The sequence below is a fragment of the Coenobita brevimanus genome, chromosome 68, assembly GCF_032717465.1.
Source record: "Coenobita brevimanus isolate Jiangsu-jjx chromosome 68, ASM3271746v2, whole genome shotgun sequence".
Taxonomy (NCBI): domain Eukaryota; kingdom Metazoa; phylum Arthropoda; class Malacostraca; order Decapoda; family Coenobitidae; genus Coenobita; species Coenobita brevimanus.
Window position 1 is genome coordinate 8025492 of NC_137021.1, and position 15161 is coordinate 8040652.

The window sequence follows — 15161 nt, forward strand, 5'->3', positions numbered from 1 at the left end:
GGTGCCACAGTCGTCACGTCCCCTCACGCCTTCCTGGGGATGCTTCTCACGTGGCCCTTCACACTGTTGTCTCTCACTTGACCCCACACGTAACTGTTTTCCACACGTGGCTCCCCTTCACTTGACTGTCTCACATTAGCACACCGTCCGCACCACCAACATCTAGTCCCTACCACTGCAGTCAACATCAAACTTTCATCGTATACCCGCCAAATTTCAGTCACCACCTTCACTATCCAATCTCCACAAGAGCGGTCACCGCTAATATTTGGTCAGATCTCCTCCAAGTGCCACGAGCGTTCAGTCACCACCATCACAGCCGCAATGAGAATGAAGGGAACTTTTGTATTATGTGAGGCTGTAGTGGTGAGGACGTGAGGTACAGTGGATGGATGATGCAAACTCGTGTGTAACAGTGTGCCGAGATAACAGACCACAGCGATTATCATGCTCGCTGACTCACTGTACCGTATCTTATTTCACTCTGTGTTTGCAACCACTGCTGTTATAACCATTTGGATTATTATTTTTTATCTTCGTCGCAAAACGCAAGATATATTACAGCAGAGACGTTCTGCTGCTCCTGCTGCTGCTGTTGCTGCTGCTGCCGCTCCTGCTTCTCCTCCTCCTCCTCCTCCTCTTTTTTTTTTTTTTCTTTTTCATCATCCTGTTGTTGGTGGTGGTGGTGATGGTGGTGGTGGTGTTCCTGTTGTTGTTACCGTTGTTGTTGATGTTGTTGCTGCTGCTGCCGTTATTATTATTATTATTATTATTATTATTATTATTATTATTGTTATTGCTGTTATTATTATTGTTGTTGTTGTTGCTGCTGCTGCTGTTATTATTATTATTATTATTATTATTGCTATTATTATTGTTGTTGTTGTTAATACTGTTATTATTTGTTCTTTTTTTTCTGTATTTCTATTTATTTACGAAGGCTCAACCTCTGCAATAAAAATACCCCTTCTAAGAAAAAAACAAAGGAGCCACATTAATAGCTCATTCATTTAGAGATGACTGGACTCAATATTTTCGAGACGAGGTTGTTGGTGGAAGGACATGTTAAGATTGTCAAGAGGCGAGTAGGCTACTTGTGAAGGTAAGCCTACGGCATGGAGACCGGGACAAAATAACAGGGTTTGGTTTAAGGATTTTTTAAAATACACCTTTATTTTAGGCTTAAGATGAATTAAGAAATTATTATATAATCATCATTCTTCGAACTGACAAAAAACCTTTCCTTATGGTCGGCAACACCCCCTCTGCTGGACGCGTACACTATTAGTATTTGATTGAATTGTGCTGTGTCACTACTCAAATTGCTTGTACACACAGCAAAAAAACTATCGTTACAGGGGGGTCCGATGTGTTTCATACTGAACAACCTGGCTGTCTCGCTAGGGTTGGTAAGCCTGACAGTGGGTGGGTTGCCAAATAGGACGAGGTAGAAATATGCATGGGAGAAGCAATGGGTATTGCTTATAATAAATATGCAACAAACACAGGCGGGGATACCAATGGAGGAGGCTGTTATCAAAAACCTTCATTCGTAGTGTCATTTTATATCGCGCAGAAGGTGTAACGATAGTTTTTTTGTTGTGTGTTCACATACAACCTGTAACAGCCGTACAGAGTGAGCCATGTGCCTGTCCCTGAATATCTGATATTATAAGATATGCACGAACAGGCACATGGCTCACTCTGTTCCGTTAGTAACCATAGCTATTATAGTTAGCCTTCACGTATCCTAGCTCCAAAATGAATCACGCAGGAGGGAGGTGATGATATCCTTAATGAGCATTAATGTCCCGAGGGCGACGCGTTCCTGGGAATATTACTCTTTCATGGTATGAATATTTATATGAAAGCATTACTGGCTGGGAAACGTCACACGCAAGCGACATTCTCCATCCTTATGATTGCAGATTCACGAGCGTGGGGTGTAACTATCGGACGTTTTTCAAGTAGTCATCGTTTGAGGTGTTAGATTGTCTGGCCGGAGTGCGCACCGATAGTTTTATGAGCAAGAGTGGTGTGATCAGCACTAAGTATAGCTTACTGTTCATCAGAGTTGCTGCCTTGGAAACTACTGTTGTTGTTGTTGTTGTTGTTGTTGCGTAGCTCCGGTCTGTCTGGTCAAACAGACATGTTGTCCACAAATAACTACTTTGAGGGGCTGTCCTAAAGGCATAGTACAGTAAATACACCGTGTAGGCTGTGGTAGACAGCGTCACACCCTATGGTAGGAAGCGTCACACTAGGGTCGGACCATGCTCTTTCCCCCGACTAGATTCGGGGAAGTTTGAAGGATTGGTTCCCGGGTGGATGCTGCAGCTGTTCCATCCATGGTGCACAGCGCTACCACGTGCAGACTCCCCTTCAGCGCCAGTACTACCGTGTGCAAGGTGTTAGTGATGAGCTTAGTTGAAGAAGATAATAACGAACTTATATAAGATGATAGAGATGAACTTTAGTGTAAGATGATATGATAAACTTAGTGTAAGGTGATAGTGATGAACGTAAGATGATAATGATGAGCTTACGAGTAGTGTGAGATGATAATGATGGACTTAGTGCAAGTTAATAGTGATATACTTAGTGCAAGGTAAGTAGTTCAAGGTAACAGTAATGTACTTAGTGCAAGGTAACAATGATAGACTTAGTGCAAGGTAGTAATGTACTTAATGCAAGGTAATAGTGATGTACTCAGTGCAAGGTATTAATGATGAATTTAGTGCAAGGTACTAGTGATGCACTTAGTGCAAACCGATAATGATGAACTGCGGTTAAACAGAGTTAATGTCATAAAACAGTTGTCCGTTTGGAATACTATAAATTTGTTTGAGATGTCCATAAGAAGACACATTCAAACTTTAAATTATTAATCACGCTCCACAGTGCCTCCATGAGGATATGTACTAAGCCGGTGAATAAACGAAGGCAGGAACCCGGGAATAAACGATGAGGAAATGCTCACCCTCGAACATAGAATTGATCATGTATTTGAATGACTAGAGTGGCCAAGCACCTGCGGTCAAAGGAAGGCAGAATACATGGTTCTGACCGATATATCAATCATCGTCATCATCATAATCGTCCATCCGAGTCAGCCCACAGCAGGACCTAAGCTTCTCCACCTCCTCCTCCTCCTCCTCCTCATCAACATCATCATCATCATCATCGGTCGGAGTCAGCCCACTGCAGAACTTGGGCATTTCCCATCTTCCTCCCCTCTGTCCTGAATAGCTGTTAACCTGTTGCCTCCAGATCCACCAGATCTCTGAATCTCATTTGCATCTTGTTCTCATTTTGCCTCTTCCTCTCACTCCATCTCTGGGCTGTCATTCATTTACCTTGGCTATCCATGTGTCGTCAGTGTTATGAGGAATGAGACCAGGCCACATTTATTTGTTTATGTTATTATCTATTTATTTACGGTAGTGATTATGTCCTTTTCATTCGTCTGTTCCCTAATTCTGAAAGCTGTCTTTATGTCTTTCCATATTATGACATCCAACATAATCCTTTCCATTCCTCTCTGAGCACCCATAAATTTACGTTTAAAGAATTTTTTTTAGACTTCACGTTTTCCTTCCATAACTTGGAACAGGAAAGATCACACATATTGTATAAACGTCTCTTTTGAAAAGAGATTATTGTAAGTCCTTCATGTAGTTGCTTAACATACCAATAACTCCAGTCCATTCCTGCTGTTCGCTTGATTTCGCTACCATGAACTGGAACTGCATGAACTGTCTGACTTAAGCATATATCATTCAACACATTCTAGTTCTTCATTTGTTTTAACTGGAAGGAACTGAAGATGTCTGTTGAACACACTTTGAGTCTTATGTATATTTTCAAGCCTATTATCAGACTGTCCTTGTTCAGATTAGCTATGGTCCCCAAGTGGTTGAGACTGTTGTATTCGCTCAACAATTTATTTCTCTTAATTTCTTTCTTCCAGTGTAGCTACTATTCTGAATGACTCATTTAGGCTACATTGGCTCAGCGCACGAGTGATGTTGCATTACACTGAAGGACCGAAGAGGGTTACATATATAGGTCACTTCCGCAACAGTTACAACAGAAATGTGCATCACAACATGTGCCTCTAATCTTATCAGGATTGTTAGTCTGTGTGACACAATGGTGGAATAAAAACAATCTCTCTCTCTCTCTCTCTCTCTCACACACACACACACACACACACACACACACATAGTATGTACGTAAGTATGTAGAGATGATAGTAAAATAGATAGTAAGGTAGATGGATTGATAGGTACACACACACACACACACACACACACACACACACACACACACACACCGCTCGCTGGTGCAGTGGTAACGTTCCCGCTTGCCAACTGGTGGACGGGAGTTCGCGCCTCGCTCAGGTTGCGAAAAGTTTCACTGACGAAGTGGGTGGTTACTGTCCCCCTTGAGCAAGGGGACGGGTGTGTGCGTGTGTGGTCACAGCCTTGCCCTTAGATCGGACTATATGAGCTTTCAGTTCCCTTCCGGGAGGGTAAAAGCTGACCATCACGACCATCAAGTGATCCTGACCGACTCTGTGAATTACACACACACACACTCGCTGGTGCAGTGGTAACGCTCTCGCTTGCCAACTGGTGGGCGGGAGTTCGCGCCTTGCTCAAGTTGCGAAAAGTTTCACTGACGAAGTGGGTGGTTACTGTCCCCCTTGAGCAAGGGGACAGGGGTGTGCGTGTGTGAAGGTCACAGCCTTGCCCTTAGATCGGACTATATGAGCTCTCAGCTCCCTTCCGGGAGGGTTAAAAGCTGACGATCACGACCATCAAGTGATCCTGACCGACCCGGTGAATTACACCAATTTCCCATCTAATAAATCTCAATTTTTCTTTCATTCTCAAAACCAGAGGTCACTTAATAATAATAAAAAAAAAAAAAAGATTATGAGCGAAAACTTAGGAAACCTTTGTGGTAAGTTGAGAGAGAGAGAGAGAGAGAGAGAGAGAGAGAGAGAGAGAATTGTTTAATTTAAAATACCTTAATAATTTACTAATAAAGCAACCTCCCTTATACCTACCTCCACTACCTGTCTACTCCATACCAGTCTACCTGCCCACATGCTTCATACGTCCTACCTATCTTTCATCATACCTACCTAAACCATACCATCACTGCATCATAGCAACTTACACAATACCGCACCATACGTACCATCATACCTGCCTCCCTTGAAATTAACAACTATGACCTACCTATCTCCAACATAATTACTTCCTACATACTTACACCATACCTGCTTACAACCTACTTCCCTTATACCTCCCTTCCTCATACTTGTCTCACATCCAGGGGTCATAAAATTTTGCACAGCCCTCCCCACTCCCGCTTTTGTGTGTGTGTGTGTGTGTGTGTGTGTGTGTGTGTGTGTGTGTGTGTGTGTGTGTGACCCGCCCTGAGACCTGGATTGGGATCGGAACACTAATAAGTTAGTGTAAGTGCTGAAAGAAATTATACGATAGTTTTATACAAGTAATTAAGTTAAGATGGACTGTTTAGTTTTATGTAACAAAAATTTTGTATGTAAGCTAGTTTAAGTAAATAACTACATTTCTTATAAGTAAATTTGCAGCAGCTACGAGGTACTTTCTGCGCATACGTGTGCATTTTTTAAAACACTTCTGAGTGTATGAATTATTGTTATGCTAGGAGTTCTTAGGCCGACTTCTCGTCCTTAGAACACTAGCTACTGAGCGGAGTTCTCTTTCGAGACCGGAACTAGAATACTCAAGAGGAACACGGCATAAAAACTCAGCTGACCAACCTTACTTGTACATTGCCTTAATTACAATCTTTATAACACCCCCCTTGGCGGTAGGGGGGTTTCAAGAATACTCCCCCAGTATCCCTGCTTGTCGTATGAGGCGACTAAAAGGGTTGGTGGTGGGTTAGTGCCCCACCCCGTAAAAGAACTAACTAAACAAGCGAATAAAGCTTCTCGGACCAGGACGGACCATACGTTGACGACTAAGGAACGGACAAAGGACATTATGAGGGTGGGGACGTGGAATGTGAGAGAAGTGAAGGATGAAGTGAAAGAGGGAGAGATTGTGAAGGTGCTTGAGGATGCAAAAGTGAATATATGTGGATTGACTGAAACTAAATGGAAGGGCGAAAGGGTGAGAGAATGGGAATACGGTTTAGGAATATGAGAATGAGAGGGCAAGAGAGGGAGTATGTCTGATGATAAGCAAGAAGTGGAAGGAGAATATAAGAGTATGGAACAGTGGGTGCAAGGATTGTATGGATAAGGATGAAAGTAGGTGTACAAGCGTGGGCGATTGTGTGTGCGTATGCTCCGACAGAGGACCGAGTGGCAAGAGTGTAAGATGAGTTTTGGGCGAGTGTAGAAGCATATATGGACAAGTTTGAGGGAAGTGAGAGAGTGCTTTTGAGTGGAGACATGAATGGCAAAGTCGGGAATGTACGAGTGGATGGCGTGGTTGGTCAGTGGGGTGTGCCAGCTGAAGTAGATGGGAATGGTAGTGCTTTGTTGGACATCTGTGCTGGTAAGGGGTTAGCAATAGCTAATACCTACTTTCGGCATAAGATGATCCACAGGTGTACATGGAGGATTATGAAGAGGATGGATGGTGAACTTGTTGAACGAAAGACAATGATAAGACTATGTGTGTGTGGATGAGCGACTGAGAAGACAAGTGGTGGATGCAAGAGTGTGGAGAGGGTGGGGGAATGGAATCTCGGACCATCACTTAGTGATGGCCAAGGTAAAGTTGCAACAAAAATTATTGAAGAGACGAAGGGGAAGACAGGGGGAAACAGCTCCTGTGAGAAGAGTGGAGAAATTGCAAGACACTGAGAGAATGGCAGAGTATAAGACCATAGTGGAAGAAAGATTGGGATGGTATGAATTAGAGCACATGGAAGGGATGGAAGACGTATGTAAGATATTCACGGAAGAGACAGGTGCAGCATGTGAGTTGGTTTGTGGAGTTAGGAGGAGATGCAGGGGTGTGCAAGGGACAGCATGGTGGAATGATGAGGTGAAACGAGCTGTGGAACAAAAGATGAAGGCATATAGTGAATGGCTAGCGAGTAGAGGTAGGGGAGAAGATGAGAGAGAGAAGAGAGAGGTATATGTGAGCAGGAGAAGGGAGGTGAAGAGATTGGTGAAGGAGAGTAAGAAGAAAGTGGATGAAGAATTTGGGAGAAATCTGAGGGTGAAATGGAGGAAGAGTAAGAAATTGATTTGGAAAGAGGTAAAGAAAGTAAGGCAGTGTGAAAGGGGAGATAGTAGGGGAGTGAAAGATAGGAATAATAGATTGTTGGTGGAGAAAAGGGAGAAATTGAGGAGATGGAAGGAGCACTTTGAGGATTTGTTGAATGTAGAGTGAGAGCAATGCGAGTATAAGTGGCTGGGGAATGGCTGGGAGAAGGAGAGATGGGAGGAGAGAGGAAGAGATCAGTAAGGTGGAAATAGTGGAAGGAATGAAGAAGATCATGATGGGAAAGGCCCCAGGAATTGATGAAGTGTGTGGTGAAATGCAGAGGTATGGGGGTGAGATTGTAGTGGAGTGGATATGGAAGCTATGTAAATTGGCTTGGAAAGAGGGAAGGATTCCAGGAGGACTGGAAATCAGGTATAATTGTTCCTTTATACGAAGGAAAAGGGGGAGAGAGAAGTATGTGGTAACCACAGGGGTATTTGCCTTCTTAGTGTGACTGGAAAAATATATGGTAGAATACTCATTGATAGGGTTAGGCATATAACAGAGGAGCTAGTTGGAGAAGAACAAGGGGGATTTAGGAAGGGAAAAGGGTGTGTAGATCAGATATTTGTTCTAAGATGTTTAGTGGAGAAACCCCTAACACCTTTTCCTAAGCGATTTATTTTGTTTATTAAACTTTACTGTCCTCTTCTGTTACATAAATCCCTCCACTATCGCCTAACACCTTTTCCTGAGTGATTCATTTTGTTTATTACGTCTTACTGTCCTCTTCTGTGTTACATAAATCTCTCCAGTATCGCCTAACACCTTTTCCTAAGTGATTTATTTTGCTTATTACACCTTACTGTCCGCTTCTGTTACATGAATCCTTCCAATATAGCCTAACACCTTTTCCTAAGTGATTTATTTTGCTTATTACACCTTACTGTCCTCTTCTGCGTTATATAAATCCTTCCAGTATCGCCTAACACCTTTTCCTAAGTGATTTATTTTCTTTATTGCACTTTACTGTCCTCTTATGTGTTACATAAATCCTTCCAATGTCGCCTAACACCTTTTCCTAAGTGATTTATTTTGTTTTTTACAACCTTACCGCCCTCTTCTGTGTTACATAAATCCTTCCAATATTGCCTAACACCTTTTCCTAAGTGATTTATTTTGTTTATTACACTTTACAGTCCTCTTCTGTGTTACATAAATCCTTCCAATATCACCTAACACCTTTTCCTAAGTGATTTATTTTGTTTATTACACTTTACTGTCCTCTGTTACATAAATCCTTTCAGTATCACCTAACACCTTTTCCTAAGTGATTTATTTTGCTTATTACACCTTACTGTACGTTTCTGTGTTACTTAAATCTTTCCAACATCGCCTAACACCATTTCGTAAGTGATTTATTTTGTTTATTACATCTTACTGTCCTCGTCTGTGTTACATAAATCCTTCCAGTATCACCTAACACCTTTTCCTAAGTGATTTATTTTGTTTATCACACCTTACTGTCCTCTTCTGTGTTACATAAATCCTTCCAGTATCACCTAACACCTTTTCCTAAGTGATTTATTTTGTTTATTACACCTTACTGTCCTCTTCTGTGTTACATAAATCCTTCTAATATCACCTTACACCTTTTCCTAAGTGATTTATTTTGTTTATTACACGTTACTGTCCTCTTCTGTGTTACATAAATCCTTCCAATGTCGCCATACTCTGCATAAATAACATACAAAAGGATATTAACCAGCTATATCCAAAAATAAATCACTAAGGAAGAGGTGTTAGGGAGCTTCCTTACCTGATACATGGTAGGTAGCCCCCCCCCTCTCTGTCTGTCTCTCTCTCTCTCTGCATAAATAACGTACAAAACGATATTAACCAGCCATATCCAAAAATAAATCGCTAAGGACGAGGTTTTAGGGAGAATGTGACCCTTAGGTTGTTTGAATTTTGAACCTAATGACCATATTTTAAATGATGTACTAGGTTCGTTACAAATTATCTTTAGCGATTTAGTTTGAATTTTGCACCTTGACATTCTCTAGTAATTTTTATGTATGAGAGAGAGAGAGAGAGAGAGAGAGAGAGAGAGAATGTGAGTGCAAAAAATACTTAATTGTATGCTTTAGAGGGAGAGAGAATAATGAGTTAAATCGAGAATAAATCAGTACAGCAGAGGTGTTGCGTATCGTCTTTTATAATGACACTTAAATTTAGTTTTTAAATGTTGAATCTCCTTGGTTTCTAGTCGAGTTTCACTTTAATATACAGAATGAGTCGCTACAGAGCAGGTTTTACGAAGCCTCATACAACTGGCCAGCATCAGTTTTGAGATAGGAATGAATCTCCTTGGATTCTAGTCAGTTCTCACTAATATACAGGATGAGTCGCTACAGAACAGGTTTTACAAAGCCTTATGCAACTCTATCTATCTGTCTATCTAGTCGAATTTCATTTTAATATACAGAATGAGTCGCTACAGAGCAGGTTTTACGAATCCTCATACAACTGGCCAGCATCAGTTTTGAGATAGGAATGAATCTCCTTGGTTTCTAGTCAATGTTCACTTTAATATGCAGAATAAATCGCTACAGAGCAGGTTTTACGAAGCCTCATGCAACTTACGAACATGAATTTTGAGATAGAAATGAATTTCCTTGGTTTCTTGTCGAGTTTCTCGAAATACACAGAATGAGTCGCTACAGAACATTTGATACGAAGCCTTATGCAACTTACGAACATGAATTTTGAGATAGGAATGAGTCTCCTTGGTTTCTAGTCATTTCTCACTAATATACAGGATGAGTTGCTACAGAACATTTGTTACGAAACCTCATGCAACATACGAACATAAATTTTGAGATAGGAATGAATCTCCTTGGTTTCTAGTCAATTTTCACTTTAATATGCAGAATAAATCGCTACAGAACAGGTTTTACGAAGCTTCCAAACCACCTAGTGTACCAGATATGATGCTAGTCACGAAGAAGTGCTATGGAGAAGTATGGTAGTTATGTGGTATGAGTCTCCTTGGTTACTAGTCAGATTAGCCCTTCAATGTAGCTAAAAAATGGTTACGGATTTTTGTAGGTAGGTAGATAGATAGCTAGGTAGATAGATTGATAGGTTGGTAAGTAGGCAGGTAGATAGATAAAAAGATGAGGTGAATATAGGTAGGTTGGTAGGTATGTAGATAGGTAGGTAGGTAGGTAGGTAGGTAGATAGATAGACCGACATGTAGGTAGATAGATATAGAGGTAGGTAGATTGGTAGTAGATGGGTAGGTAGATAGAGGTAAGTTGATTGGTAGGTAGGTAAGTAGATAGATAGACCGGCATGTAGGTAGATAAAGAGGTAGGTAGGTAGATTAATTGGTAGGTAGATAGATAGATACTGATAGATTTACGTATAGGAAATAACGTTGGAAAATACTACATAGAAACCTCATTTTTATCAATTATTCTTTATATATCTTGGAGTTAATATTCACTAAATAATTTATCGTTTAAATAAATGACAGAATACTTAGCTTAAAATAAGCGTAAAATATTATTTCAAACAATTACAGTACTGATTATGCTACGATTGTTTGCTAATGCAGGAAAGAAATTCGTTTATCGTCATTTATCATAGTTATTTCTTAGTTATGGTGTCCTGTGGTGCAAATAAATGACTTATAGCGATTTATTTTATAACTAGAAGGCAGAGAAAGCAGTATGGAATAAAAAGTTTTTTTTTTTTTTTTTTTTCTAGGAAATGATGGTGGTGTGGAATGTGGATGAGAAGAGCTTGTTTTATCATTGGAATTTGCCATCATTTGTTGTTTATTGTCATGTATACGTCGTCCTGGTGCTATAAAATGACCAGTAATTATATAACTGATAATTAGAAAGCAGAAAAGGAAGCTGAAAAGGCATTAATACAAAAATATCGATTTCAAATTTGGATCGTACGTCTGGCAGTTAGGCTCTCATATTTTATCATTTATCATCATTATTGTTAGCTATATGTTATGTTGATGGGATGAAATTTTATCGTTTAAATAAATAACAGAATAATTAGCGTAAAATAAGCGTAAGGTATTTTTTCAAACAATTACCGTACTGATTTTACTTACGATTGTTTGCTAGTGCAGGGAAGAAATTCGTTTATCCTCATTTATCGTAGTTATTTCTTAGTTATGGTGTCCTGTGGTGCAAGTAAATGATTTATAGCGATTTATTTTATAACCAGAAGGCAGAGAAAGTAGTATGGAATAAAATTATTATTATTATTATTTTTTTTAGGAAATGATGGTGGTGTGGAAAGTGAGTGAGAGGAGCTTGTTTATCATTGGAATTCGCCATCATTTTTTGTTTATTGTTATTTATATGTCATCCTGGTGCTATTCAATGACCTATAACTATTTAACTGATAATTAGAAAGAAGAATAGGAAGCTGAAAAAACATAAATAAAACAATATTGATGGTATTTCAAATTTGGATCGTACGTCAGGCAGCTAGACTCTCATTTTATCATTCATCATCGTTATTCTTAGCTAATATGTCATGGTCGTGGGATTAAATGACTAATAATTATTTAACTGATAATTAGAAAGCAGAAAAAGTGGTATAAAAGAAGAATATGGCGTTTTTTTTTTTTTGAATTTAATCTTATGTCTGGGAGTTCGTTAGGATCTCATATTTATCATCGTTATTCTTAGCTAGTATGTCATGATGGTGGGATTAAATAACGAGTAACTATTCAACTGATAATTATAAAGCAGAAATAAAGGTATTTAAGAAGAGTATGGCGTTTTTTCTCAAGTTTTAATCGTACGTCTGGCAGATCGTTGGTGCCTGAGGCTGTAGAACGCTGCCGGCTTCTCAGTCCCTCCTCTACTTTAGGCGAGGGGGGACGATGCGTCGTGACTCGCTTTGTAAGGTAAGTTTTTCCTCGATTTATTATATACCCAGATAAAAAAAAAAGGTTAATATAGAACTGTTTAATGATATTGGTTAGAATTAAAGAAGTGGAGGGTTATTCTGAGGTATTTTTGGCGAATTATGCAGCGTTCATCTCTCGATTTCCAATATGGCGTAAAAATACCCCTGAATTCTCACTTCGAACTTCTTCCCATTTCCCCTTTCGCAGTTATTTTTGAATTTTGAAGGGCACCATGGTAGTCCAGAGATTATTTTAGGGTATATTTGACGTCTCTAGTATGAATAAATAACTTTAAGAATGAAATAAGACAAAATGATCGTGGTGAAAGGGACTGCTTGTTTAGGGTCCGTAGCGCCCTAAATGTCGGTAGTCATTTATTTTATCCATATTTTGTGCCATTTTGTATCATTTTAAGTAGTTTTTGCATAGTTTAAAGCTTATGCCCCACTGAGGATATGTAATGCAGAGTAAGTCGCTAAAGAAAAGTTGCTAGGATGCCATTCACCCCTAAAGGTCCATATGTTTTTTTTTCTGGTCATCTGCTGACTGATTTTGAAGTCAGGATTTTTCATAGACTATAGTATATGTTTTGAATGTCAATATTTTCATTTTATGGATATTTTAAGATTGCATTTTTTTTGGAGGCCTTTTCAGTATGGATTTTGAGATTTGCATTTTTTTAAAAATGTTTTTTGACTGATTTTGTACCTATTGATTTTTTGAAGTTAGGATTTTTCATGGATTAAAGTACGTATTGTTTTTTTTTTTGTGGACATTTTGAGATTGCATTTTTCTGAAGGGGCGGGCCTTTTCAGCATGGATTTTTTGAGATTTGCATTTTTTTCATGTCTGGAATTTTTAGGATAGATATTTTGAGATGTACTTTAGATTTTAGGATAATTTTGAGATTGCACTTTTCATGTCTTTTTATTGCAATTTTTTCGCTTCTTATGGATATTTTGAGATAGCATTTTTTTAATGTTTTCTATCATGGATATTTTGAGTTGCACGTTTTTTTTTAATGGAAATTTTGAGATTTGTAATTTTTTTTTTCCCCTTTCATTATTTTCATTGTTTTGCAATTTTTTCATCTTTGTATGGATATTTCGAGATTGCACGTTTTTCATGTTTTGTTCCTGATGGATTTTTTTGAGAGTTGTGCTTTTAATGTCCTTTTTTTTTTTTATGGATATAGAGATTTGCTTTTTTCCTGTTTGTAAATGCAGTTTAAGATCAGAAATATATATTTTTGATTTAACATGGACAGGCAAAAAATGTACAAGGTTGACTATGGCATTTTCGTTATTATATTTTTTTACTCAGATAACCTAACCTAAACTTTGACTTAAAAATAATTTGCATCGAAAGTACCATAGAAATATTTTTTTCTGATTTAATGGAGACAAAGAATGTACAAGGTTGTCTATGGCATTTTCTACTACAGGTATTTACAAACCATACGTGCTCCCTACGTATCAAGTGGGTTTGTGGAGGGTTAGTGCCCCTCCCTGTAAAACAAGTAACTGAGTCAAATGGCCACCCTGTACGGGATTATGGCGTCTAGCAATAGATAGATAGATTTAATCTTTTACTCAAAGATAACGTAACCTAACCTTTGACTTCAGAATAATTTGACGAATGTGACAGAACTGTTGTAAGTTGAAATGGAAAATGAATGATATTTTAAAGACTATGGCATATTCAAATTTTTTTTTACTAGAAGATAACCTAACGTAACCTTTGACTTTAGAATAATTTATGAAGAAAGTGACATAGAAGTCGTACGGAAGTGATTGGAACACAAATGATTTAAAATCTATGGTATATTCAGATTTTATTTTACTTTAAGATAACGTAGCCTAACCTTTGACTTAAGAATAATTTATGAAGAAAGTGCCATAGTGTCGTAAGGAAGTGGTTAGGAATACAAAATGAATGATTTAAAGACTAGGCCTGTCATATTCATCAAATTTTTACTCTACAACTTAACCTAACCTAAGCATTTACGATGAAAGGGCGATAGAACAGTCATAAGGAAGTGATTGGAACACTAATCTGATATTTTAATGACTATGGTATATTCAAACGTTGAGTACACCGCTTCCCGTCCGATCAGTGAAGTTAAGCAACGTTGGGTCTGGTTAGTATTTGGATGGGTGACCGCCTGGGAACACCAGATGCTGTTGGCATCCCTACGTGTCAAGTGGGGTTGGTGGAGGATTAGTGCCCCTCACTGTAAAACAATTAACTCCTAAGCCCGTGGCTACCCCGTTTGGGATACATGGCGTCTGGCAGTGGGTGGATGGTATATTCTAATTTTTTTTTACTCGTAAGTTAACGTAACCTAACCTTTGACTTAAGAACAGTTTACAACGAAAGTGAGAACTGTCGTAAAATGAAATGTAAAATGAGTCTGAATTTTAAGATAGGGCATATTCAGATTCTTTTACTTAAAGATAACGTAACCTAACCTTTGACTTAAGAATTCACGACGAAAGTGCAACAGAACTGTCGTAAGTTGAAATAGAGTGATTTATTTTTACTTGAAGATAACCTAACCTAACCTTTGACTTAAGAATTAATGACGAAAGTGCCAGAGGAGTGTTGTAAGTTGAAATTTAAAATGAGTGATTTTTTTTAGCCGAGACATTTATTCCTTTACGACACGAGCTAATTTCACCCGTCAGCTCCTCTAACCCAAAATTCCCCTAAAATCAGTTGTATGGGAGCAATAAATACTGAAACCTAAAAAATGTGTTGGTCAAAATAATTGTACAGTATTATAAAAGTGGCTATATGAAAGCCAGATTAATTTTCTCAACCAAATATTAGAATCACATATAGCCTCTTAATCTAACCCAAAAATTCCCCCAAAATCAATTGTATGAGCAATGAATCACTTAAATATTTGTTGGTCAAAATAATCTTGTTTTAAAAGCAGCTGTATGAGACAGATTAATTTCCTCAGAACCAAAGCAAATTAGATTCAC

The 15161-nt window shown here is 38.7% G+C and overlaps 1 pseudogene; it reads left to right on the top strand.

The window, feature by feature from the left end:
• The first annotated feature begins 14239 nt into the window (after nucleotides 1-14239).
• Nucleotides 14240-14360, top strand: LOC145405913 (5S ribosomal RNA; annotated as a pseudogene).
• Nucleotides 14361-15161: the final 801 nt, after the last annotated feature.